Raw genomic sequence first — 26,595 nt, forward strand, 5'->3', positions numbered from 1 at the left:
AGCGTCTGGGCCAAGATGGGTCTCAGCTTGCGCTAGCTTCTCTTTGACCAATCGCACGGCCGGGTCACCATTCTGTGTTTCTTCCCAATTATGGTGGAGTAATGGGTTGACCGAGACCTCGTGCTGGCTTGAGCGCTTCACTCCCACAGCATGCTCACACTGGGAAACACCTTGGTGATGGAAAGCCGGTAACTCTATCTCTTCGAGTTCATCCAGGTCTTCTCCAGACTCGGGTAAGTGAGGCATTCTGGACAGCGCATCAGCATTGTTATTCTTCTTGCCAGCCCGATACTTGATGGTAAAGTCAAAGTTAGACAGCCGGGCCATCCATCGCTGTTCCATCGCACCTAACTTAGCTGTTGCCAGGTGTGTCAACGGATTGTTGTCCGTGAAGATGGTGAACTTGGCCGATGCCAGATAGTGCTTGAAGCGTTCAGTCACTGCCCAAACAATAGCGAGGAACTCCAGCTTGAAGGAACTGTAGTTTTCTGGATTCCTTTCTGTGGGCCGAAGCTTCCTACTGGCGTACGCTATCACCCTCTCTCTGCCTCCCTGTACCTGGGACAGAACTGCTCCCAGTCCCACGTTGCTGGCGTCTGTATACAGTACAAACGGTTGGCTGTAGTCAGGGTAGGCCAGAATTTCTTCTCCCGTGAGAGCCCCTTTCAGCCGGACAAAGGATGTTTCCAGTTGGCTGCTCCATTCAAATGGAGGGCTCTGCTTCTTAGCCTGCTTTGGCTGGCCCACCAGGAGATCTTGAAGGGGCGCTGCGATCTTGGTGAAACCATCAATGAACCTTCGGTAGTAGCCCACCAGTCCAAGGAACTGCCGCACCTCCTTCACTGTGGTGGGTCTTGGCCAGTCCTTGATTACAGTGACTTTCTCCGGATCAGGTGCCACACCTTCTGCGCTGACCACATGACCCAGGTACTGTACCTTTGGCTTCAAGAGGTGACATTTGGACGGCTTGATCTTCAGGCCATATTTCGACAAGGACTCAAACACTTCTGCTAAGTGCTTCAGGTGGTCCTCATAAGTCTTGGAGTAGACTATGACGTCATCCAGGTACAACAGCACGGTTTCAAAGTTGTGGTGGCCCAAGCAGCACTCCATCAACCTTTGGAATGTCCCTGGGGCGTTGCAGAGCCCGAATGGCATACAATTGAACTCACAGAGGCCCATTGGTGTCGTGAATGCAGTCTTCTCCTTGTCCGCCTCTGCCACGGGAACCTGCCAATACCCACTGGTGAGATCCAAGGTGGAGAAATAGTTAGCTGACTTTAAGGCTGTTAGTGACTCCTCTATTCTGGGCAGTGGATAAGCATCTTTATGTGTAATGCGGTTAATTTGCCTGTAATCTACACACATTCTCATCGTACCATCTTTTTTCTTTACGAGCACTAGTGGAGCTGCCCAGGGGCTACAACTATCTCTGATAACCCCAGCCTCCTTCATTTCCCGTAACATTTCCTTGGCACACTGATACTGTGCGGGGGGTACAGGGCGGTATCTCTCTTTAATGGGATGATGATCACCCGTGGGGATTTGATGTTTAACCCCTTTCACCTGCCCAAAATCTAGGGGGTGTTTGCTGAAGACCCGCTCGTACTCCTGTACCACCCGGTAAACCCCATGCTTTTGGTGCGAGGGGGTGGAGTCGGTGCCTACATGTAATTTTTGGCACCAGTCTTCCGGCTGCCCCTTGGAGCCATTGTCTTCCGCCTGGTCGGACGGGATCAAGGGTTCCACTGCTTTAATGGTATTGTTGCTGACAGTGTACAGTTTTGCTACAGTGGCGTACCGGGGCAATTTGGCCTCCTCCTCCCCACAATTCAAGACACGGACGGGCACTCTCCCCTTGCGGACGTCCGCTACCCCTCTGGCTATCAGGACTCCAGGCCTACTGTCTGAATACACCGGTTCTACCAAGGCATGGTAATCCTGACCCTTGAGGCCTATTGCTGCCCGACACCATATCAACATTTCACTTCTTGGGGGTATTACAATGGGGAGGGGGTCACTTACCCTCACACTGCCAATTTCTCCTCCGGCCAGCTCTACCTGCTGCCTCCTCATCAGGGCTCTGATCTCCCTCTGTAGGGCACGCTGCTGCCCGGAGCTGGCAGTTTCAGACGCCTGTTGCAACAAAATTATCACTTCGGCAATACAATTTTCTATCACATTTGTACCAATGGTTAGCAGTGGTTCAGATTCTTTGCGATCAATATCTACAATTATCATCCCCTGACACGGCAATTCTACCCGCCCCACTTTAATGGTTACTTCTTTGTACCCAATTTGAGGTAAGGGCTGACCATTACTGGCCACAATTGTTAAATCATCATCTGGGCCATGGTCAATGTCTGAATCAGCCCAATATCTTTTGTACAGTTTGTGGGGGATGGTTGTTACCTGGGACCCCGTATCCAGGAGGGCATTCAAAGGGATCCCATCCAGCACAATGGGAAGGACCGGTCGTCCTCCCACATACTTGCTGCGGCTGGGGTTTGAGCCGGGCTTCCTTACACCTGGGGGTTGGCTCCTGGCCCCAGGCTCAGCCCATTTAAAGGACAGCGTCGTGCAATGTGGCCCGCCTGGTTGCAGTGGCGGCAGATCGGTTGTCCTGTTGAATCATACCGGTCTGTGTCTCTGCCTCGGGTCGGCGGAATCCTCCTCTGTCGCATCCATGGGACGTCCTCTGGGCTGGAGGCCAACTCGATTTTTGCAGGCGAGGGGGTCATTTGTAGAGACTGCACGGTCTTGGCAAGGGCAGCCACAGTCTTGGTCAGCTCCTGGAACTGCTGTCTGAGCTCTGCAGTGGGATCCTTATCCAGGGACTGCGCCTCAGCCCCTGCAGTGGCTCGGGTTGCAGGCACCACCCCGGGGTACGTGATAGCAAGAGGCCGGAGGGGTACTGGGTCATTCGGTGTAGATTCTCTCAGTACCCTGATGGCCTGGTCCTTAAACTTGGCAAAGTCCAGAGCAGGGTTCTGCAGGACCAGGATACGCAGCTGTGTCCTGTGGGCGTCTGACAGGAGCCCCTCTATGAACTGCTCAGTTAGGAGTTTGTCTTCTTCACGTACACTCTCTGGATCCACCTGTTTAACTGCTTTCAGGGCCTCCTGCAAGTTTAAGGCATAGTCCCTTATGCTGTCTGTGGCCCGCTGCTTGCACCCAAAGAATCTCATCTTTATCTCTGCTGCGGTGCAGGTGTCAAACGTACTCTTTAGCTTGGCCAGTATCTGGGCTGCTGTCCCTTTATCTGTATCAGGCCAGGACTTCGCTTCACGCTGGGCTGCGCCGGCTAGCTGTCCCATTACTATGCCCACCTTCTGGCTCTCAGTCAGCGGATACACCCGGAATAAGCTGTGCAGGCTTTCTCTGAAGTCACTCAAGGTATGGGACTCCCCGGAGTACTGCGGCAGCCATTCTGCTCCCGGTATGTACGGCATGGTGATCGGCATTACCGGCGCTACAGTGGGGGCCGGGGCGACGGCGACTGGGACTTCTTCGGCCGGTGCTGCGGCGCCTTGGGCGATGGCAGCCACCTGCTCTCCCTCTGAGTCGGACATCTTCCTCCCCCTTAGTGAACCTTACCAGGCTCCGTTCACTTTTCAAATTTCCTTCTGGGTCGCGCGGGGTTAACAGCGCTCTGCTCTGATGGCGCGCTCCCTTCGCGCTCTTTTTCAGGCACGCCCCCCTTCTTCCTGCGCTCGGCGAGGCTAATGGCGGCGGCGGTTTACAGACAGTACACAGTCTTTTAAGCACAATTCCTGCAGACGCACAGTACCCGGTGTGACCGGGCACGAAATCCTGTTCGTGACGCCAAAAGTTGACTCGCCCACCCCAGGGCTATGGGACACCCGGTGCCGGGCCGGACTAGTCCGGTGGTAGTCAGTGGTGGCTGGGCCCGGCTCCGTGGCCCTGGTGGGTGTCAGTTGAATATGTGGCGGATGACTTTAAGTTTGTATTCGTGACGCCACCTGTGGTCTGCGGCTATTAAGCCGCCGCTGCTGTGTGAGGCCACCGGGATGATGTTATAGCAGCAATGGTGGTACTGCTCCCCACAGGTGGAGCAATGCCCGGGGCACAGTTGGTGCTTGTGGAAGTCTATGGTGCTGTGTGACTAACACGGTGCAGGGCCGACAAGCAATGAAAGAAACAGGCACAAACAGTAGTCTCTTTACCTTCTCCTCTTTTACTCGGCAGAAACTTAGTCCAGGGAGACCGTCACAGATGGTAAAGGTGGTCCGGCCGGCCTGGAAGTGCCTGGGGTGATCTTTGGCCAGTTGAGTATGAGGCCTACTCCTTAATCTTTCTCTGCTGTTTTAGGACACTGCACTTTAGGTTTGCAATTGCCCTCTTGCTGCTGGGACTTGTTGTTCGTCCCCTTTTCTGTGTGGTAGACTGCGCAGGCCCTCTCTGGTGCTTCTCTGCTGGAGCCCACACCAGGCCCTTGGGATGCAGTTGTACCTTCAGATTGCTTCTGGGACAGGGGGCTTGCAGCTCTCCTGCCCTCCAGATTCAGCTACCAGGGATGGATTTTATGCCCTGGCAGCTACAGACTCCGATGTCCGAGTCTCTGCTGTGCCTCTCTGCTCCCCTTGCTTCACTGGGCCAAGCTATCCAAGCTCTAGGCCCCAGTTTCACAAGGCAGCACTACCCTGCGTCTGCACTCTTTCACTCCTGTCTCCAGACTAACTACCACTTCCTCCCTTCAGCCAGACTTAAGGAATCCTCCCTGAAGTTCCAGGTTCAGAGCTCCCTCTGCTGGCCGGAGGGAGAATTGTGTTGAGTGTTAACTTACTGGCCAATAGATCTCCCAATTACCTCCAGGCTCAGCATTAACCCTTTGGGAGGGCAATGCTGTTGTGGCGACCAGGTCCTGGGGCGCCACAGAGGCCTGGGGTGGGGAGGCTGCATGATACTGTACATGGAGGCCTGGGGTGGGGAGGCTGCCTGATACTGTACAAGGAGGCCTGGGGTGGGGAGGCTGCCTGATACTGTACATGGAGGCCTGGGGTGGGGAGGCTGCCTGATACTGTACATGGAGGCCTGGGGTGGGGAGGCTGCATGATACTGTACATGGAGGCCTGGGGTGGGGAGGCTGCCTGATACTGTACAAGGAGGCCTGGGGTGGGGAGGCTGCATGATACTGTGCATGGAGGCCTGGGGAGGCTGCATTATACTGTACATGGAGGCCTGGGGAGACTCCATTATACTGTACATGGAGGCCTGGGGAGGCTGGCAGCATTATTATACATGGAGGCCTGGGGAGGCTGGCTGCATTATTATACATGGAGGCCTGGGGAGGCTGGCTGCATTATTATACATGGAGGTCTGGGGAGGCTGGCTGCATTATTATACATGGAGGCCTGGGGAGGCTGGCTGCATTATTATACATGGAGGCCTGGGGAGGCTGGCTGCATTATTATACATGGAGGCCTGGGGAGGCTGGCTGCATTATTATACATGGAGGCCTGGGGAGGCTGGCTGCATTATTATACATGGAGGCCTGGGGAGGCTGGCTGCTATATTATACATGGAGGCCTGGGAGGCTGGCTGCTATATTATACATGGAGGCCTGGAGAGGTTGGCTGCATTATTATATATGGAGGCCTGGTGAGGCTGCATAATAAACATGAAGGACACCTTATACATTGAATATAGAGGTGTAATATACATAGAGGTCTATGAGGCTGCATTATACTGGAGGTCTATAGGGCTGCATTAAAATGGAGGTCGGGGGGGGGCTGTATAATACAAAATGAAGGGACACCTTATACATGGAATATAGGGGTGAATTATACATGGAGGAGTATGGGGCTGCATAATACCATCTGAAGTTTTATGGGGTTGTGTTATAATACATATAGGACTATGGGGGCTGCATTATAATATATGGAGGACTATGGAGGCTACCTTATACATGGACTATGGAAGTGCATTATAAAACATGGAGGACTATGTGGTGCAGTATAATATATGGAGAACTATGGGGTGAATTTTAATACATGGAGAACTATGGGAAATGCATTATAATTGAAGGGCTACTTTATACATGGAGGATTATGGGGGTGCATTATAATATATGGAGGGCTATGTATCTGCATTCTAATATATGAAGGGTTATGTGAGACCCTTTATACAATTATTTGGAAGGCTATGTGGGGGCTGTTATAGTATTTTGAGAACTTTATACAGGGGGGACAAAGATACAAGTATGGGATGGAAATGTTTTGTGCTGAGGGAAAAAGGCTCTTTCCCTCAGCAGCCAACTTTCCCATGCTCTGCTATACATCTCTCAGCACCCAGCTTTCCCATGTTCTGCTATACATCTCTCAGCACCCAGCTTTCCCATGTTCTGATATACATCTCTCAGCACCCAGCTTTCCCATGTTCTGATATACATCTCTCAGCACCCAGCTTTCCCATGCTCTGCTATACATCTCTCAGCACCCAGCTTTCCCATGTTCTGATATACATCTCTCAGCACCCAGCTTTCCCATGCTCTGCTGTACATCTCTCAGCACCCAGCTTTCCCATGCTCTGCTATACATCTCTCAGCACCCAGCTTTCCCATGCTCTGCTGTACATCTCTCAGTACCCAGCTTTCCCATGCTCTGCTATACATCTCTCAGCACCCAGCTTTCCCATGCTCTGCTGTACATCTCTCAGCACCCAGCTTTCCCATGCTCTTCTGTACATCTCTCAGCACCCAGCTTTCCCATGCTCTGCTGTACATCTCTCAGTACCCAGCTTTCCCATGCTCTGCTATACATCTCTCAGCACCCAGCTTTCCCATGCTCTGATATACATCTCTCAGCACCCAGCTTTCCCATGTTCTGATATACATCTCTCAGCACCCAGCTTTCCCATGCTCTGCTATACATCTCTCAGCAGCCAACTTTCCCATGCTCTGCTATACATCTCTCAGCACCCAGCTTTCCCATGTTCTGATATACATCTCTCAGCACCCAGCTTTCCCATGTTCTGATATACATCTCTCAGCACCCAGCTTTCTCATGCTCTGATATGGGAAAGCTGGGTGCTGAGGACAAGATAAATATCAGAACATAGGAAAGCTGGGTGCTGATAGAGGGATTTCAGGGTGCTGTGGGTGAGAGCCAAGTGTCAGCGTCATTATCCTGTACCCCGAGTGTCAGTGTCATTATCCCTTACCCCATACCTCCCAACCGTCCCGGATACAGCGGGACTTTCACGCTTTACGTTGTTTGTCCCGTTGCCACGATCGGGACGGCCGGCTCCCGGGCTCCGCCCACCCACTCTCTCTCCGCCTCCCTGCTTTTCCCTCCTACCATCCCAGTAGACGTGGCATAACAGAGAGGAGCGCTGCCTGTGCTGCTGCTGGTACAGTAAAATCTCCCCAGCGCTGATTTCCCTCCCTCCCCCCCCCTCACCCCCGGCCGGAGCCTCTCTGTGCGGTCGGCCGGCCGCCTGTCTGTGCGGTCGGCCGGCCGCCTTTCTGTGCGGGCGCCCCCCAGCCGCCTGTCTGTGCGGGCGCCCCCCGGCCGCCTGTCTGTGCGGGCGCCCCCCGGCCGCCTGTCTGTGCGGGCGCCCCCCTGCCGCCTGTCTGTGCGGGCGCCCCCCTGCCGCCTGTCTGTGCGGGCGCCCCGCTGCCGCCTGTCTGTGAAGGCGACCGGCCACCTCACTGTGTGGGCGACCGGCCGCCTCACTGTGGCTCCCTGCGTGTCCATGCTGGAGGCCCGCCGGCTGCCTGCGTGTCCATGCTGGAGGCCCGCCGGCTGCCTGCGTGTCCATGCTGGAGGCCCGCCGGCTGCCTGCGTGTCCATGCTGGAGGCCCGCCGGCTGCCTGCGTGTCCATGCTGGAGGCCCGCCGGCTGCCTGCGTGTCCATGCTGGAGGCCCGCCGGCTGCCTGCGTGTCCATGCTGGAGGCCCGCCGGCTGCCTGCGTGTCCATGCTGGAGGCCCGCCGGCTGCCTGCGTGTCCATGCTGGAGGCCCGCCGGCTGCCTGCGTGTCCATGCTGGAGGCCCGCCGGCTGCCTGCGTGTCCATGCTGAATGGGTGTGGATGGGGAGTGGATATGGGCGTGACTGTGAAATGGGTGTGGTTAGGGGGCGTGGCCTAAAAATTTGCATCAGGTAGGTATTCTAGAATTTATTGTGTAGTTAATGTATGTTTTTTGTTATATATATAGATGTTGTTGTGTATAGTTGCCAAGTGTTTGTGTAGGGCGCTGTAAATGTTCTGGGTGTTGTCTGGGTGTGGGGGGGTGTGAGAGCGGTGTTGTTTGTGTGTTGCGTTGTGTGTGTTGCATTGTTTGTGGAGCGCTGTTTGTCTGCAGCGTTGTGTGTGTGTGGTGCTGTGTGTGTTGCGCGGTTTGTGTGGGTGTGTAGATGTGGGGTGCATGTATGTGTTTTGTGCAGTGTGTGTGTGTGTTGCGTGGTGTGCGTGTATATTTGTGTGTGCCGCGGTGTTTGTGTGTTGGATGTTGTGTATGTGCGGCATTGTCTGTGTGTGTGGGTGTCTGTGTAGGGCGGTGTTTGTGGTTCCCAGTGTGTGTGTGGTGTGTTGTGTGGTGCGTGTGTGGCGGTGTGTGTGTGTTTTGGGGGGACGTGTGCACCCTCATCGTGCTCCATCCCCCTTGCTGCGCACCCCCATCATGCTCCATCCCCCATGCTGCGCACCCACATCGTGCTCCATCTTCCATGCTGCGCACCCCCATCATGCTCCATCCCCCCATGCTGCGCACCCCCCCCATCCTGCTTCATTCCCCCATGCTGCGCACCGCCCATCGTGCTCCATCCCCCATGCTGCACACCCCTCAGAGAGGAGTATAATAGGAGGACTATAATAGGAGGAATATAATAGGAGGAGTAGTCCTGGGGAGAGAGGCGTATAATAGGAGGACTATAATAGGAGGAGTATAATAGGAAGAGTAGTCCTGGGGAGAGAAGAGTATAATAGGAGGAGTAGTCCTGGGGGGAGAGGAGGATAATAGGGGGAGTAGTCCTGGGGCAGAGGAGTATAATAGGAGGAGTAGTCCTGGGGGGAGAGGAGTATAATAGGGGGAGTAGTCCTGGGGAAGAGGAGTATAATAGGAGTAGTAGTCCTGGGGAGAGAGGAGTATAATAGGAGTAGTCCTGAGGTGGGGGGAGAGGAGTTGTCCTGGTGGGAGAGGAGGATAATAGGAGTAGTAGTCCTGGGGGAGAGGAGTATAATAGGAGTAGTAGTCCTGGGGAGAGAGGAGTATAATAGGAGAAGTAGTCTTGGGGGGAGAGGAGTACAATAGAAGGAGTAGTCCTGGGGGGAGAGGAGGATAATAGAAGGAGTAGTCCTGGGGGGAGAGGAGGATAATAGAAGGAGTAGTCCTGGGGGGGTGAGGAGTATAATAGGAGGAGTAGTCCTGGGGGGAGAGGAGTACAATAGAAGGAGTAGTCCTGGGGGGTGAGGAGTATAATAGGAGGAGTAGTCCTGGGGGAGAGGAGTATAATAGAAGGAGTAGTCCTGGGGGGAGAGGAGTATAATAGGAGGAGTAGTCCTGGGGGGTGAGGAGTATAATAGGAGGAGTAGTCCTGGGGGAGAGGAGTATAATAGAAGGAGTAGTCCTGGGGGGAGAGGCGTCTAATTGGAGGAGTAGTCCTGGGGGAAGAGGAGTCTAATAGGAGGAGTAGTCCTGAGGGGAGAGGAGTATAAGAGGAGGAGTAGTCCTGGGGAGAGAGGAGGATAATAGGAGGAGTAGTCCTGGGGGGAGAGGAGGATAATAGGAAGAGTAGTCCTGGGGGGAGAGGAGTCTAATAGGAAGAGTAGTCCTGGGGGGAGAGGAGTCTAATAAGAGGAGTAGTCCTGGGGGGAGAGGAGTCTAATAGGAGGAGTAGTCCAGGGGGGAGAGGAGTCTAATAGGAGGAGTAGTTCTGGGGGGAGAAAAGTCTAATAGGAGGAGTAGTCCTGGGGGGAGAGTCGGATAATAGGAAGAGTAGTCCTGGGGGGGAGGTGTCTAGAAGGTGGAGTAGTCCTGGGGGGAGGTGTCTAATAGGTGGAGTAGTCCTGGGGGGGAGGTGTATAGGTGCCCAACGTGTGCGGGGGGGCAGGGCTGAGCAGGCAACATGTGCCTGGGGCGGGGCCGAGCGGGCAACGTGTGCCGGGGGTGGGGCCGAGCGGCCAACGTGTGCCGTTGGCGGAGCTGAGCTGCCAACATGTGCCGGGGCGGGGCCGAGCGGCCAACGTGTGCCGCTGGCGGGGCCGAGTGTCCAACATGTGCCAGGGGCGGGGCCGAGCGGCCAACGTGTACCGGGGGCAGGGCCGAGCGGCCAATGCGTGCGGGGGGCGGGGCCGGAAGGAGCCAAGTGGCCAATGCGACGGTTGTCACTGTAATGACGTCATTTTGGAGACAGACAGACAGAATAAGGCAAATATATATATAGATATCCCTGCACTGAGATCTGGGTTCTGGGGAATATTTACAGATGATCGTCATATGGATCTTTAATACCATGCTGCTCTAGTTCGAGCCCTTCTGATGTCCCATAAACCTAAATTCAATATACTGAGGAAAAACAAAAAATTCATACATCTCGTCAATAATTAAACATCTATCCAATATTCATACTTAATTCTCAATCCAAAGTGAATGGGATATCGCTTGCTTCTACACCGGCTCCGTCAGGATCCCAGCAGCGCCAGACATAACCTTGCGATGCTGGGATCTTGACGGAGCCCGTGAACGCTGGTAACCATTATACACATCGGGTAACTAAGGTCCCTTGGTTACCCGATGTGTATCATAGTTACCAGTGTACACCGGCTCACACTCACTCTCACACACACCTCACACACACATCACATCGCATCCACACACTCACAGCATCCGGAGATATCGCTTGCTTCTCGGCGGCAAAACTGTGCTGTGAGCTTCCAGGACCTGCCGGAGGATCACATGGCCAGAAGCATGTGGTATCTCCGGATGTTGTGAGTATGAGCGCGTATGTGCAATATCGTCAGTGTGTGTGTGTGTGCGTGAGTGTATGCGATCGGGTGTGTGTGAGTGTATGCGATCGGGTGTGTGTGTGTGTGTGGGTGTGTGTGTGTGTGTGTGTGTGGGTGTGAGTGTATGCGATCAGATCTGTGAGTGTCGGCAGAGGAGCACGGCGTGCTGGAGGAGGCTGGGAGGAGAGAGGCTGATCCTGGGGAAGGCTGGGATGGGGAGGCTGATGCTGGAGACAGAGAGGCTGATGCTGGGGACAGAGAGGCTGATGCTGGAGACAGAGAGGCTGATGCTGGAGACAGAGAGGCTGATGCTGGGGACAGAGAGGCTGATGCTGGGATGAGAGAGGCTGATGCTGGGGACAGAGAGGCTGATGCTGGAGACAGAGAGGCTGATGCTGGAGACAGAGAAGCTGATGCTGGGGACAGAGAGGCTGATGCTGGAGACAGAGAGGCTGATGCTGGGGACAGAGAGGCTGATGCTGGAGACAGAGAGGCTGATGCTGGAGACAGAGAGGCTGATGCTGGAGACAGAGAGGCTGATGCTGGAGACAGAGAAGCTGATGCTGGGGACAGAGAGGCTGATGCTGGAGACAGAGAGGCTGATGCTGGAGACAGAGAGGCTGATGCTGGAGACAGAGAGGCTGATACTGGAGACAGAGAGGCTGATGCTGGAGACAGAGAGGCTGATGCTGGGGACAGAGAGGCTGATGATGGAGACAGAGAGGCTGATGCTGGAGACAGAGAGGCTGATGCTGGAGACAGAGAGGCTGATGCTGGGGACAGAGAGAGGCTGATGCTGGAGACAGAGAGGCTGATGCTGGGGACAGAGAGGCTGATGCTGGAGACAGAGAGGCTGATGCTGGAGACAGAGAGGCTGATGCTGGGGACAGAGAGGCTGATGCTGGGATGAGAAAGGCTGATGCTGGGGACAGAGAGGCTGATGCTGGAGACAGAGAGGCTGATGCTGGGGACAGAGAGGCTGATGCTGGAGACAGAGAGGCTGATGCTGGGGACAGAGAGGCTGATGCTGGAGACAGAGAGGCTGATGCTGGAGACAGAGAGGCTGATGCTGGGGACAGAGAGGCTGATGCTGGAGACAGAGAGGCTGATGCTGGAGACAGAGAGGCTGATGCTGGGGACAGAGAGGCTGATGCTGGGATGAGAGAGGCTGATGCTGGGGACAGAGAGGCTGATGCTGGAGACAGAGAGGCTGATGCTGGGGACAGAGAGGCTGATGCTGGGGACAGAGAGGCTGATGCTGGAGACAGAGAGGCTGATGCTGGGGACAGAGAGGCTGATGCTGGAGACAGAGAGGCTGATGCTGGGGACAGAGAGGCTGATGCTGGGAACAGAGAGGCTGATGCTGGGGACAGAGAGGCTGATGCTAGGGACAGAGAGTCTGATGCTGGGGACAGAGAGGCTGATGCTGGGGACAGAGAGGCTGATGCTGGGGACAGAGAGGCTGATGCTGGGGACAGAGAGGCTGATGATGGAGACAGAGAGGCTGATGCTGGGGACAGAGAGGCTAATGCTGGGGACAGAGAGGCTGATGCTGGGGACAGAGAGGCTGATGCTGGGAGGAGAGAGGCTGATGCTGAGGACAGAGAGGCTGATGCTGGGGACAGAGAGGCTGATGCTGGGGACAGAGAGGCTGATGCTGGGGACAGAGAGGCTGATGCTGGGGACAGAGAGGCTGATGCTGAGGACAGAGAGGCTGGCTAGCATGGCGGATGGAGCACATTTGGGAGTGCGCAGCATGGCGGATGGAGCACATTTGGGAGTGCGCAGCATGGCGGATGGAGCACGTTTGGGAGTGTGCAGCATGGCGGATGGAGCACGTTTGGGAGTGCGCAGCATGGCGGATGGAGCACGTTTGGGAGTGCGCAGCATGGCGGATGGAGCACGTTTGGGAGTGCGCAGCATGGCGGATGGAGCACGTTTGGGAGTGCGCAGCATGGCGGCTGGAGCACGTTTGGGAGTGCGCAGCATGGCGGATGGAGCACGTTTGGGAGTGCGCAGCATGGGGTATGCAGCACGATGGGGAGTGCGGAGTATGGCGGATGGAGCACGTTTGGGAGTGCGCAGCATGACGGATGGACCACGTTTGGGAGTGCGCAGCATGGCGGATGGAGCACGTTTGGGAGTGCGCAGCATGGGAGATGGAGCACGATGGGGAGTGCGCAGCATGGCGGATGGAGCACGTTTGGGAGTGCGCAGCATGGGGGATGGAGCACGATGGGGAGTGCGCAGCATGGCGGATGGAGCACGTTTGGGAGTGCGCAGCATGGCGAATGGAGCACGTTTGGGAGTGCGCAGCATGGCGAATGGAGCACATTTGGTAGTGCGCAGGATGGGAGATGGAGCACGATGGGGGTGCGCAGCATAGCGGATGGAGCACGTTTGGGAGTGCGCAGCATGGGGGATGCAGCACGATGGGGAGTGCGGAGTATGGCGGATGGAGCACGTTTGGGAGTGCGCAGCATGGCGGATGGACCACGTTTGGGAGTGCGCAGCATGGCGGATGGAGCACGTTTGAGAGTGCGCAGCATGGGAGATGGAGCACGATGGGGGGTGCGCAGCATAGGGGATGGAGCATGATGGGGAGTGCGCTGCATGGGGGATGGAGCACGATGGGGAGTGCGGAGTATGGCGGATGGAGCACGTTTGGGAGTGCGCAGCATGGCGGATGGAGCACATTTGGGAGTGCGCATCATAGCGGATGGAGCACATTTGGGAGTGCGCAGCATGGGAGATGGAGCATGATGGGGAGTGCGCAGCATGGCGGATGGAGCACGTTTGGGAGTGCGCAGCATGGGGGATGGAGCACGATTGGGAGTGCGCAGCATGGCGGAAGGAGCACGTTTGGGAGTGCGCAGCATGGCGGATGGAGCACGTTTGGGAGTGCGCAGCATGGCGGATGGAGCACGTTTGGGAGTGCGCAGGAAGGGAGATGGAGCACGATGGGGGGTGCGCAGCATGGGGGATGGAGCACGTTTGGGAGTGCGCAGGATGGGAGATGGAGCACGATGGGGAGTGCGCTGCATGGGGGATGGAGCACGATGGGAAGTGCACACCTCTCCCCAACACACACACATGCTGGCGCAGCATGGCGGATGGAGCACATTTGGGAGTGCGCAGCATGGCGGATGGAGCACATTTGGGAGTGCGCAGCATGGCGGATGGAGCACGTTTGGGAGTGCGCAGCATGGCAGATGGAGCACGTTTGGGAGTGCGCAGCATGGCGGATGGAGCACGTTTGGGAGTGCGCAGCATGGCGGATGGAGCACGTTTGGGAGTGCGCAGCATGGCGGATGGAGCACGTTTGGGAGTGCGCAGCATGGCGGATGGAGCACGTTTGGGAGTGCGCAGCATGGCGGCTGGAGCACGTTTGGGAGTGCGCAGCATGGCGGATGGAGCACGTTTGGGAGTGCGCAGCATGGGGTATGCAGCACGATGGGGAGTGCGGAGTATGGCGGATGGAGCACGTTTGGGAGTGCGCAGCATGGCGGATGGACCACGTTTGGGAGTGCGCAGCATGGCGAATGGAGCACGTTTGGGAGTGCGCAGGATGGGAGATGGAGCACGATGGGGGGTGCGCAGCATAGCGGATGGAGCACGTTTGGGAGTGCGCAGCATGGGGGATGCAGCACGATGGGGAGTGCGGAGTATGGCGGATGGAGCACGTTTGGGAGTGCGCAGCATGGCGGATGGACCACGTTTGGGAGTGCGCAGCATGGCGGATGGAGCACGTTTGAGAGTGCGCAGCATGGGAGATGGAGCACGATGGGGGGGTGCGCAGCATAGGGGATGGAGCATGATGGGGAGTGCGCTGCATGGGGGATGGAGCACGATGGGGAGTGCGGAGTATGGCGGATGGAGCACGTTTGGGAGTGCGCAGCATGGCGGATGGAGCACGTTTGGGAGTGCGCATCATGGCGGATGGAGCACGTTTGGGAGTGCGCAGCATGGGAGATGGAGCATGATGGGGAGTGCGCAGCATGGCGGATGGAGCACGTTTGGGAGTGCGCAGCATGGGGGATGGAGCACGATAGGGAGTGCGCAGCATGGCGGAAGGAGCACGTTTGGGAGTGCGCAGCATGGCGGATGGAGCATGTTTGGGAGTGCGCAGCATGGCTGATGGAGCACGTTTGGGAGTGCGCAGGATGGGAGATGGAGCACGATGGGGGGTGCGCAGCATGGGGGATGGAGCACGTTTGGGAGTGCGCAGGATGGGAGATGGAGCACGATGGGGAGTGCGCTGCATGGGGGATGGAGCACGATGGGAAGTGCACACCTCTCCCCAACACACACACACACGCGCGCGCGCACTGCACAACACACCACACACACACACTGGGAACCACAAACAACTGCCCTACACAGACACCCACACACACAGACAACGCTGCACACACAAATATACGCACATACCGCACAACACACACATTGCACAAAACATACCTACCCAAAACACACCACACACACACAAACCGCGCAACACACACACAACGCTACAGACACACAGCGCTCCACAAACAACGCAACACACAAACAACACCCCTCTCACCCCCCATCACACCCAGACAACATCCAGAACATGTACAGCGCCCTACACAAACACTTGGTAACTACACACAACAACATCTATATATATATATATATATATATATATATATAACAAAAATCATACATGAACTACACAATACGTAAATTCTAGAATACCCGATGCGTAGAATCGGGCCACCTTCTAGTATATATATATATATATATACAGTATATATATTACCACAGCTTCCCAATAAATCCTGTCAGAAAACACCTTTCTTGGTGTTCCTATTGCCATTGCCACGCAGCGGGTATCTCCGAGTTGAAGCAGGAAGGGAATGCAAGAGCATACAAGGGTGAGCTGACTCAAACTGTGTGTTAGACCTCTGCCACACTCACGTGAAAATCACGCAAGTGCCGCGAAACACGTATTTTCCTTGTGTGTTGCGTTAGGTAAGTACATGTCTCCGGTACGTGTGTTCTTCATGTGCAATCCGCGATAACACACGGAGAACCGGTAATTTACATACTCACGTGGTCCTTGCTGCTGTCCAGGGTACTGATCTTCGGCTCCAGCCATGCCCACTCCCCGCTGTTGCTGCTTACGGCCGAGCGGAGGGGTGGAGATCAGCGCTCGTGACATCACACCCACCTCCTTAACACACTCATAATGAGCGCTGGCCGGCAGCAACAGTTTACAGCGGAAGATTCTGCAGGGCTGAAGGAGGTGAGTATTTGTTTTTTTATTTTATAATAATGACATGTGTTTCTCCGGTGCGTGTCACACGGGACCGCATCCACACTACATCCGTGTGGTATGGGTGTGGGCCGTGTGACACTCGTGGTTAATGTGCCTGTTACATAGGATAACATTGGTGTACGTGAGTACGTGTCTCCGGTACGTGAAAAAAATGCAAAACACATACTGGAGGCATGAACGTGTGACAGAGGCCTTATAAATCTGATTAACATCCAGATGGGAGGCTCACGTCCAAACTTTGCAGCAGGGCCCATCAGACTCTAGTGACGCCACTGGACACAGGGGTCGCGTGATGCAACAACCTCACGTGAGCCCCGGGAAAGTGAGTGTCGAATGGAACAGTGCCGCCATGGGAGGTGAGTGTAGGCTTTGTTATTTTAACGGGGGCAAACATGTGGAATGACAAGGGGTTGTCGTAGTAGTGAACAACCCCTTTAAACAAAAGTTTATCATCCAGAATGGGCCACATTTGGCACATTTTTAGGTTGTCTATCCTATGTCCGCTGTCTATAACTCTACTCCTAAGATGTTCCCAGAACAATTATACAATATTACATAAACCAGAACTAATTTTTCTCAGAAGTTTAACCGTTTAGATAGTTTGTTCTCATACAGCTGCAGACAATCCTTTTCATGAATGGTCTCCAGTTACTCTCACTTGTCCTGGTCTATAGTGCTCAGTTCCCCTGCTGTCATCCCCCTCAACTGACAATACCAGGAGCCTAGCTACCTGCCGAGTCTATGTGACTAAACCAGTCCGGCGATAGTTAAGCCAATCTCTCGCCCTGCAGGTAAAGAGTTACACAGTGTAGGTCTAGGAAGTATGAAAGAATTTATTTCCATGTCTGGTCACGTGATCCCTTAATTCTCGGTGTCACCAGCTCCAGTCCCTCATTAGGAGAGGTCATGCAAACTGCAGGCTGCTCCAGCAAGCCAGACGCATTTCACATTCAAATCCAGATGACAGGCTGAAAACTATGGAACATACATAGAAGAAGACCTCTCCACCCAGAGCTGGAAGAAGAGACAAGTAAGAAAGCTTCTCCTTTCTGTATACCTGTGTGATAAGCTGCCGGCTTTACCTGTCCTACTGCACTCACGGCTCTGAGGACTGACACACCTGCTACACCTGAGCAAGGACACTGCTGGATATCATCGCCATAGATGCAGCAAAGCCTTAAACTAGAACATTTCATTTATTTTAGCTTAATTAAGAAAATCTGGGTTTACCTATAGTCTTAGGTCCTTTCACAAAATGCACCTTCTTATCATTTTTATGCTTTTATATCTCTATTGTTTATAAAACAAAGTTAAATCTAGAGCAAAGTACTAAAAAAACAAAATTATTACTAGAACAGTAGAAATTATAGTTAAAATGACAAGATATTTGGGCTATGACATGCCGGGTAAGACTATAGTTAGTGCAGGGGTTATAGTCGTAGAATTTTGCGGGAACAGAAATGTCTTTTGCGCTTTAAGAGATCAATACTATTAGAGGAACCTGATTGTTGGGAGCCATGGTGGAGATCGGCATTGGGGCCCCCAAAGTTACCCCATTGTTTAGAAGAATTTTATTAGCTAATATTTCATTATAGAACACAATGTTTATGGATAAATTTCTCCTTCTCCATGGAATGAGACGTGATGGACTGAGCTGCCAAGGGCCCACCATTAACACTAACTCTGGGGGCACACCAGTAACACTAACTCTGGGGGCCCACCAGTAACACTGACTCTGGGGTCCACCAGTAACACTGACTCTGGGGGCCCACCAGTAACACTGACTCTGGGGTCCACCAGTAACACTGACTCTGGGGGCCCACCAGTAACACTGACTCTAGGGGCCCACTGGTCAGCTAGCCTCATTCACACATTTATCTGTTCTTCTATGTAATAATGCACTGGATACATTGATGAGTGAATGAGATTCTGCTGTTTTCTGTACATAGTAAATAATGTAATTGGGTCAAATACTGCTCATATTGGGGGTAAATAGCTCACTCCAGCAGTGAGGCCCACCAGGGAATTCCCCAGTTCTCCTGTGGGCCAGTCCGACCATGTAAATATTACATAGCCTCATTCACACATTTATCTGTATTTCTATGTAATAATGCACTGGGTACATTGATGAGTGAAAAATGAGATTCTGCTGTTTTCTGTACATAGTGAATAATGTAATGGGGTCAAATACTGCTCATATTGGGGGGTAAATAGCTCATTCAGCAGAGAGGCCCACCGGGGAATTCACCGGTTCTCCTGTGGGCCAGTCCAACCATGCAAATATTACATTAGCCTTATTCACACATTTATCTGTACTTCTATGTAATAATGCACTAGGTTCTTGTTGAGTGAATGATGAGCTCCTACTTTTTTTCTGTACATAGTGAATAATGTAAAGGGGCCAAATACTGCTCATATTGAGGGGTAAGTGGCTCACTCCAGCACAGAGGCCCACCCGTGAATTCCCCTGTGGGCCAGTCTGGCCATGTAAATATTACATAGTTTATCTGTACTTCTACTTCTATGTAGTAATGCACTGGGTACATTAGTGAGTGAATAATGAGATTATGCTGTTTCTGTACATAATGTATAATGTAATGTGGCCAAATACTGCTCATATTGGGGGGTAAGTTACTCACTACAGCAGAGAGGCCCACCGGGGAATTCCCCCGTTCTCCTGTGGGCCAGTCCAAGCATTACATTAGCCTTATTCACACATTTATCTGTACTTCTAGGTAATAATGGGTAGTTTGTTCAGTGAATGATGAGATGCTGCTTTTTTCTGTACATAGGGAATATTGTAATGGGGTAAGTGGCTTTCCCAGCACAGGTCCCACTGGGGGATTCCCCTGTTCCCCCTTAACACTAGAAGTCCCAGGAATTTCGAGCTCCATAGGGTTCCAATGGTAGAAATGTTAAATGACCCCTCTCTGGGACTTCTAGCGTTAAGCCAGTCCGAGCCTGGATGAGACCCCGGTGAAGGATCTCTGTGAGTAGCTCTGAATTGTGGAAGTTACTGTCTATTCTGCTAGAAGAAAAACACCCTGATGCAATTTAATATTTACAGTTTTATACTTACCGGCATGTTATGGCCAGAAACTGCTACATAAATCATTGTACAATGTGAGTGCAGACAAACAAAAGCATGTTTTGTACATAAAGCCAGTAAAAGTTGGCATGGTGACATCCTAGACATCGTGAGAATACATGGCGTAGAGCTACGGCTGCCATTTATTACATTTTAGGTGCGTACATTACAGTGTATAAAACTCTTTGCTGTGCCATAAATCTTCAGTGACAAAGTGTGCTCTGCTACATCTGTGGCTGAAGCATTGGCATGGGATCTGGCTTTTAAATCTCATAACGATCAGGTCACATTTGGTCACAATATACAGAAAAAAAGTATAAAGGGCCAATTCATCGTTGATTTTGCACCTATTTTTTTTAAAGAAATGGCTTCAGTGGGAATTTTTTTAATTTTTATTGTGCTTTTTTTAGGTTAACTTTACTTTGTGTTATCTGTTTAGGTTTTTTCAGTATTATAAGCCTCATTTTGATTACTTGGATGTAGAGACTAATTCATCATTTGCAACTTTTCAAAATGTAAAATTTTTAGTAGAGTACAAACTCTGTCTTTTTTTTTTGCTTAATTGAAGACCAATGAGCAACATTACAGCGTATTGAAAAAGATTGTTCAACTTTTTAAACTAAAAAAAGCAAACAAGCCTCCCAAAAAGTAACCATCTTTGAATTTTTGCCAATTTATCAAACATTGTGAGACCATTTTTAATAAATTTGGCGCAAAAAGAAAGACAGAAAAATGACTTAAAAAACATGCAAATGATGAATTGCGTCCGACGTATGGGACAGAATGTGTCATTTAGCTGCTGTTTTGGGGCATCCTGGAAATTTATTAGGGGAATTTATCATGATGTTATTTTTTGACAGTTTATTTGTGGCTCCTGCCTTCATATGATGAAACCGGGCCATCTTTGGATATTGCATAAGGCTATGTGCCCACGCTGCGGATTTTGCGCGGATTTTGCGCGGATTTTGCCGCGGATTTGCCGCGGATTTCCCGAAAATCTGCAGCAGCGGCACTTCCAAGCCATTTCAATGGCATTTTGGAAATGCTGTGTCCATGCTGCGGATTTTTCCGCTGCGGATTTGCCGCGGATTTTGATCCGGAAAAATCTGCAGCATGTCAATTGTTTGGTGCAGATTTGGTGCGGATTTTTGGTTTTGAATGGGGGGGAAAAAAAAAAAAATCCGCATCAAAATCCGCGACAAATCCGCGCTAAATCCGCGGCAAATCCGCTGCAAATCCGCGGGTGCGGATTTGCCGCGAAAGTCGCGGATTTTCAGGCAGAAAAATCCGCAGGTACATTCTACCGTGGACACATAGCCTAATCGGTCACAGCTGCTTTTCCATTCTTTACTCCACCACCTTAGGCCCTGTGCCCACGCTGCGTATTTTGATGCGGATTTTGACGCGTATTTTCAGAAATCTGCAGCAAAATCTGCATGTCCATTGTGAAGCCAGCAAAGTCTATGAGAATTCAGAAGTGCTGTGCCCACGTTAAGCATTTTTCCCTTGCGTATTTGGTGCAGATTTCTTTTTTTCTGCACCAAATACGCAAGGGAAAAATACTTAACGTGGGCACAGCACTTTTGAATTCTCATAGACATTGCTGGCTTCACAATGAACATGCAGATTTTGCTGCAGATGTGAAAATACGTGTAAAAATCTGCATCAAAATCTGCGTCAAAATACACAGGGTGGGCACAGGGTCTTACTAGAGTGTAGTGATGGGCAGTGCGGCTCTCTTTGGTGATCCCGTTCCCATAGCTCCGCTCACCAAAAAGAGTCAGCTCTTTCGGATCATTTTTGGCTCCCTATTAAATATGTGTTCACCCCAGGGAGCCGAATCTTTGTGTCGGATCGTTCATGACAGACACATCACTACTGGAGTGGGAACTGTGACTTTTTAAAAAGTTATAATTTAGAAGCTTTGGCCAAGCCTGCCCACTTTTACCACCCGATTCCTAAAAGTGGTTGGAGGGGTGTAAAATTACAAAAAGTGGAAATTTTATATCATTTTGACTGCTTTGGACCCATTACAGTATCTGCTATTATGCGTCCATTTTCCAAAATTGCAGTACATGCACACTTTTATGGGGGTTTTTTTATATTTATTCTTATGATATTTTCATTATTGTCCATTAGTTGTTTTTTTGCAAAGTGAACCTCCGAGAATAAGTTATCTGCATGTTGGGTTGTCCTCTGTCCTTAGCAGCCTTTTGTGTTTTGGTTTTGTCAGAGCCGCAGCCCAACGGGCGGCAGATGCAAGGGCATCAGTCGCAATCCGTCGCTCATACAAGTCTATGGGAACAACGGAATCCGCTAAACGGATTGTGTTGTTTATCAGAGTGGCGGATTGTGACTGATCCTAAACAACGGAAATGTGAACCTAGCCTTACTAATATTACCGTGCCTGGAGGCCTAAGATTATTAGGCCCTATATTTAACATAAGGATTAATAATAATATTGTAATATAACAGAGAAATAACACCGGGCCAGAACCAAACATTACCAGGAGTGATAAAACCTCCAGGTGCGTTTTTTGCTGAAGAAACAAAACTGCTGAAAACACTGCTTTGTGCGCATATACCCTTTAACAATATATTGCACAAACAGTGCACAGTACATTACACAGACGGGAGACACTTAGTGGCCAACATTTTGCCGTGAATTTTCAGGGATAAGGCAACCAATTTTTTAATTAAAGTGATCTGCACAATATTAATCACATTATCTGTCATATGAGATCAACTTGTCTGAAAATGCAAGAGCTGTTTAAAAAGAACCAATTACCAGGTCTAAAATGTAAAGATTTTGCTCTTTCATTATTCCCACTTCTCCCAAATATTCAGAGGTTTTTCTTTATGAAATCCATTTGGTTCCAGAAATAAAGGCCGCTCTACTTAGTGCTACTTTCTGTGGTCCTTAGGAGGACATATGAGAAGGTCTTGTAAAGACCATTCAAAAATAGCAGCATATTATATTCAGTTTTATATACATATATATATATATATATATATATATGTGTATATATAAAATGAGAACCATATTAAAAGGCTCTGTAACAGTATGGCAGATTTAAAAAAATAACTGGAATACTGAGAGGAGCAGTGTGACAGTAAATGCTCAGAAAATCTGCCGTTCCTTGAATTTGTCTTCGGGGTGCTTTCCTTAGGGCGGCTTTGCACGTTGCGACATCGCACGTGCGATGTCGGTGGGGTCAAATCGAAAGTGACGCACATCCGGCGTCACTTTCGACATCGTACTGTGTAAATGCTAGATGATACGATGAACGAGCGCAAAAACGTCGTTATCGTATCATCGTTGCATTCACCGACATTTCCATAATGCCGGTGCCGCGACAGGTACGATATTGTTCCTCGTTCCTGTGGCAGCATACATCGCTGTGTATGAAGCCGCAGGAGCAAGGAACATCTCCTTACCTGCCGCCGGCGGCTCTACGGAAGGAAGGAGGGGGGAAGATGTTTACATCCTGCTCATCTCCGCCCCTCCGCCGCTATTGGCCGCCAGCCGTGTGACGTCGCTATGACGCAGCACGACCCGCCCCCTTAGGAAGGAGGCGGGTCGTGCGGAAAGGTTGCAATGATTGCAACCCATCGTAGAAAGGTGCAATGATTAGATTTGAACAAATGGGAAAACTGATTTCTATTTTTTGTATATTATAATAGTATATTAATTTTGTGTGAGAACTTTAGTAATACTGCACCTTTAAGAAAGGACAACATGAATATATTTAGATGTAATGTCAAATCCATCACTGTCACAAACACTAAGCTGAAGGTTCTCGCCCGCCATACACACCGGTCCATGGATTCTGCTAGATTTGTTGTCTGGGATGTATGAAAATTAGAGGTGCTGACAGCAGAGAGGAGAAAGGCAAGAGGTGCCGCAGGCGGGAATACTCTGTGTCCTCTTCATTTGGCTCTCAGACTTTTTATAAAATTAATTTATGACATTTATGGTACTGTCACTGTCACGTTTGTCTCCCTGCATGTGGAGACTAGTGACAGTGTTTGGACTGGCTCTCTACATTTAAAAGTGTTTAGTTTCTCTTGGCATTGAAGTGGTTAAGTGTCAGTTTTTCTCTTCCAGCTTTTCCAAAGCAGCTCCTTGCTGAGTGTTTTCAACTGCACTTACTTTGTAGTCACGCTCTTCAGCTTTAAATAGTGGTGTATCCCAGCATTCCCTGCTGAAAATACAAAGTCATTTGGTCTCTGGCCGCCTTTGAGGAAGGTTCTGCAGGTGAAGTTCCTGTACTCAGGCTATATCCTCTTGGTTGTTTTTCCCCCGTTTGTCTTTACTTACCTGGTGTGTTGTTAGTGCAGCGGTGAGGTCTAGTGAACCCCACCTGCCCCTCAATATTCAGTGCTACTATAGGGTCTTCCGAGGGTCTCAGGTTACTGTTCGGCGACAGATGCGGAGACTGTATAGGGACTAGCTAGAAGAGGAGGGTCTAGCTGCAGGTGAGGTTGGAAGGTGTCCCACCAACCCCTCTCACTAGTTCCAGGGCCTTCCATTGTTTTTTTTTGTCTGGTTTCCCCCTTTTGTGTTTTTTGTTATGCATCAGACACATATAGGTCTGAACACACCCCGCCATGCTTTCTACATCCGGCAATCGTGACAGGTACTAAATAAATCTAACAATCCTGGATTTCTGTCATTATTAGAAAGCTCCTAAGATAACTTCATGGTGATCATGTGGTCATGGATATTTCCTGCCTCCCTGTCAATAATCACATTGTTGATGTCACAGTGAGCTTTTCCCAGCCTAAAATGTCCGACAACAAAGAACAATGCAATAGATTGTGATCTGCAAAACTCGAAGGAATACATATTTAAATTCTAATAGGTACAAAGTCAAAGTAAGGAGCTTCTGGGGTTACTTCATATTGTATACAATTTAAAGTCAACCTGTCACTTTCATTTCCTGTGTAGATATAAAATATAAATTTAAGGGGTTTTCGCACAAAGTACACTTTAATTAATAATTTCCACAATTAAATGTGTCCGTTTTTTTTTCCTTTGCTGAGATAATGTTATACAGTATGTGCCCCTGCTATGTACTGTGTAATGGCCGTGTCTGACCGTACAGGGACATGGTCTGATCATACCACATCTCCTGGGCAGGGGAGGAAATAGTGGTATATAGATAGCACAGCATGGGATCATAGCTGATTGTTTCTGTCAGGGAAAAGCATTTCCCTGTTGTTTAAAAACTTGTTTTACCTCACAGAAATAATCTGCTACAATGCCCATGCTGTAATATCTGTATTCTCTTTGGCTTCCTCCCCTCACCAGGAGATGTGGTATATCTGACTATGTTCCTGCATGGTTGGACACGGCCATTACACAGTACATAGCAGGGACACATATATAGGATTATCTCAGCACAGGATCATTTTTGGGAACTTATTTTTATTCCAAGCTCTAGTGATTAAAGTGTACTTTGTTCATAGGACATCTCCTGTAAAAGAAGAAAATTCTGACTACCTGCAGACACCACTAGGGGAACTCAAGAGTAGAGGTGAGCGGAGCCGTGGAAGTTTGGGTTCTCTGGGTTTGGCCATAATTTTGTTAAAAGTTTGTTTCAGGACCCAGATTTGACCAAGGACTTCGAACTCCATATAATTCAATGGGGACCCAAACTTTTATGCTGTAAAAAGGCCTCTCTTTCCACTCCGCTCCACTACAGCCTTTCAACAGACTGTTAGCATACAAACAGCATGCAAACTCGGACACTGACTTTTTTCTAAACTCTGTGCTCGAGTCCAAGAACTTTACAATTCAGGTTCTCCCATCTCTACTCAGGAGCACAATACATACTGTTTTATAATGGAGTTTAAAGGGAATCTGTTAGCAGATTTTTAACAACTAATTTGAGAGCACTATAACGTAAACACAGAGATCCTGATTCCAGCAATGTGTCACTTACTGGGCTGCTCAGTGTAGTTTTGATAAAATCACTGTTTAATGAGCAGTAGATTATCATTAGAGGACTATTTGGTGTTCTGCAGGTAGTCATGTATATCCATGAGCTCTATATAACTGCTAGATCTGCAGCAGAGAAAACATTGATTTTATCAAAATGACAGCAAACAGCTCAATAAGTGACACATCGCTGGAATCAGGGTCTCTGCCCCTATATTATGCTGCTCTCAGATGGGAGAGAAAAAACCTTGTGACAGATTCCCTTTAAGAAATGCTATATCTCTGCAGATACAGGGGTAAACTTTAGTAAAAGAGCATTTATAAACTATGTAGCTGGATCACTGGAGCAGCAGCTATAGGGAAAAAAATAAAGTTATTTTTACACTGAAGCCTCTTGTTTCCGGGCTTTGGGGAGGTGCAGGGAGGTGTAGCAGACACTACTCACTATACAGTAAATGCACAGTAATCATTCAGCTGCATATTGAGTGACAGCATGCGCTGCACACATTCACTGCACACACATGCTGCGGAGCAGGCTATCAATCACAGTGCCAAGGAGCAGTTATAGATGAAGTATCTGGAAAGACAAAAAGGGCACAGATAGGGTCTTACCTGGATGGATTTCGGGTGTAATACTAGCGGGATGCGCTCACCTGTAATGGTTGTGAAAAGTCCCAACCACTGAATGCCGCATGAGAAAGCCACGGACCCACTTGGGGGGAGGGGCGACATGACCAAGGGGGAGGTAGGGAGTGATGAGTTAATAGGGACAGTGGTATATGCCTAATATGGCTTTGGGGGATGGTTTTAGCCGGGGAGGAAGAGGAGGAGCAGGGAAAGGGTTAGCTGGGAGAGGAAGGAGTTACCTCCTCTTCTGTTTCCGGACGCCGAACGATCTGCACGTGCACCTCCATGGCAGATCTTCAGGAGCTCCAGCGTCTGATTCAGGCAGCGGTCGCAGCGCACGGGCCCCTGGCAGTGCAGACCCACATCAGGGCTGCCGGGGTTAACCCGTCGGCGCTTGCCCCTCGTCCCCCCAGCAGCGGCGGGCGCCAGTCGCGGCCCCCCCGCAGGTATTCCCCGGGCGCGGGGGGGGCGAGGAGGAGATGTAAGAGCCCCTCCAGGGACCCTCCGCAGAGTGCAGCGCAGCAGCAGCGTCTGGCTGCTGCAGAGGCCGGCGGGAGGAATCTTCGTTCCAGCCGCGGCGGTCGGGAGGTGGGAGTGGCCAGCACGGGGCCTGCTTCCGGTCCCGGCCTCCGGGCTGGAGTTACTGAGACTGCAGCGGCTCC

The 26,595-nt window shown here is 51.0% G+C and overlaps 1 protein-coding gene across 1 annotated transcript in view; it reads left to right on the forward strand.

Annotated features, from left to right (window-relative positions):
* The first annotated feature begins 17,174 nt into the window (after positions 1 to 17,174).
* Positions 17,175 to 26,595, forward strand: part of PGCKA1 (PDCD10 and GCKIII kinases associated 1) — a 139,426-nt gene continuing 130,005 nt past the window's right edge. The window contains exon 1 of the mRNA XM_075333781.1: positions 17,175 to 17,304. The gene's annotated coding sequence lies outside the window, so the exon portion shown is untranslated. The remainder of the gene's footprint in view (positions 17,305 to 26,595) is intronic.

Source organism: Anomaloglossus baeobatrachus, chromosome 1 (assembly GCF_048569485.1).
Source record: "Anomaloglossus baeobatrachus isolate aAnoBae1 chromosome 1, aAnoBae1.hap1, whole genome shotgun sequence".
Lineage (NCBI taxonomy): Eukaryota > Metazoa > Chordata > Amphibia > Anura > Aromobatidae > Anomaloglossus > Anomaloglossus baeobatrachus.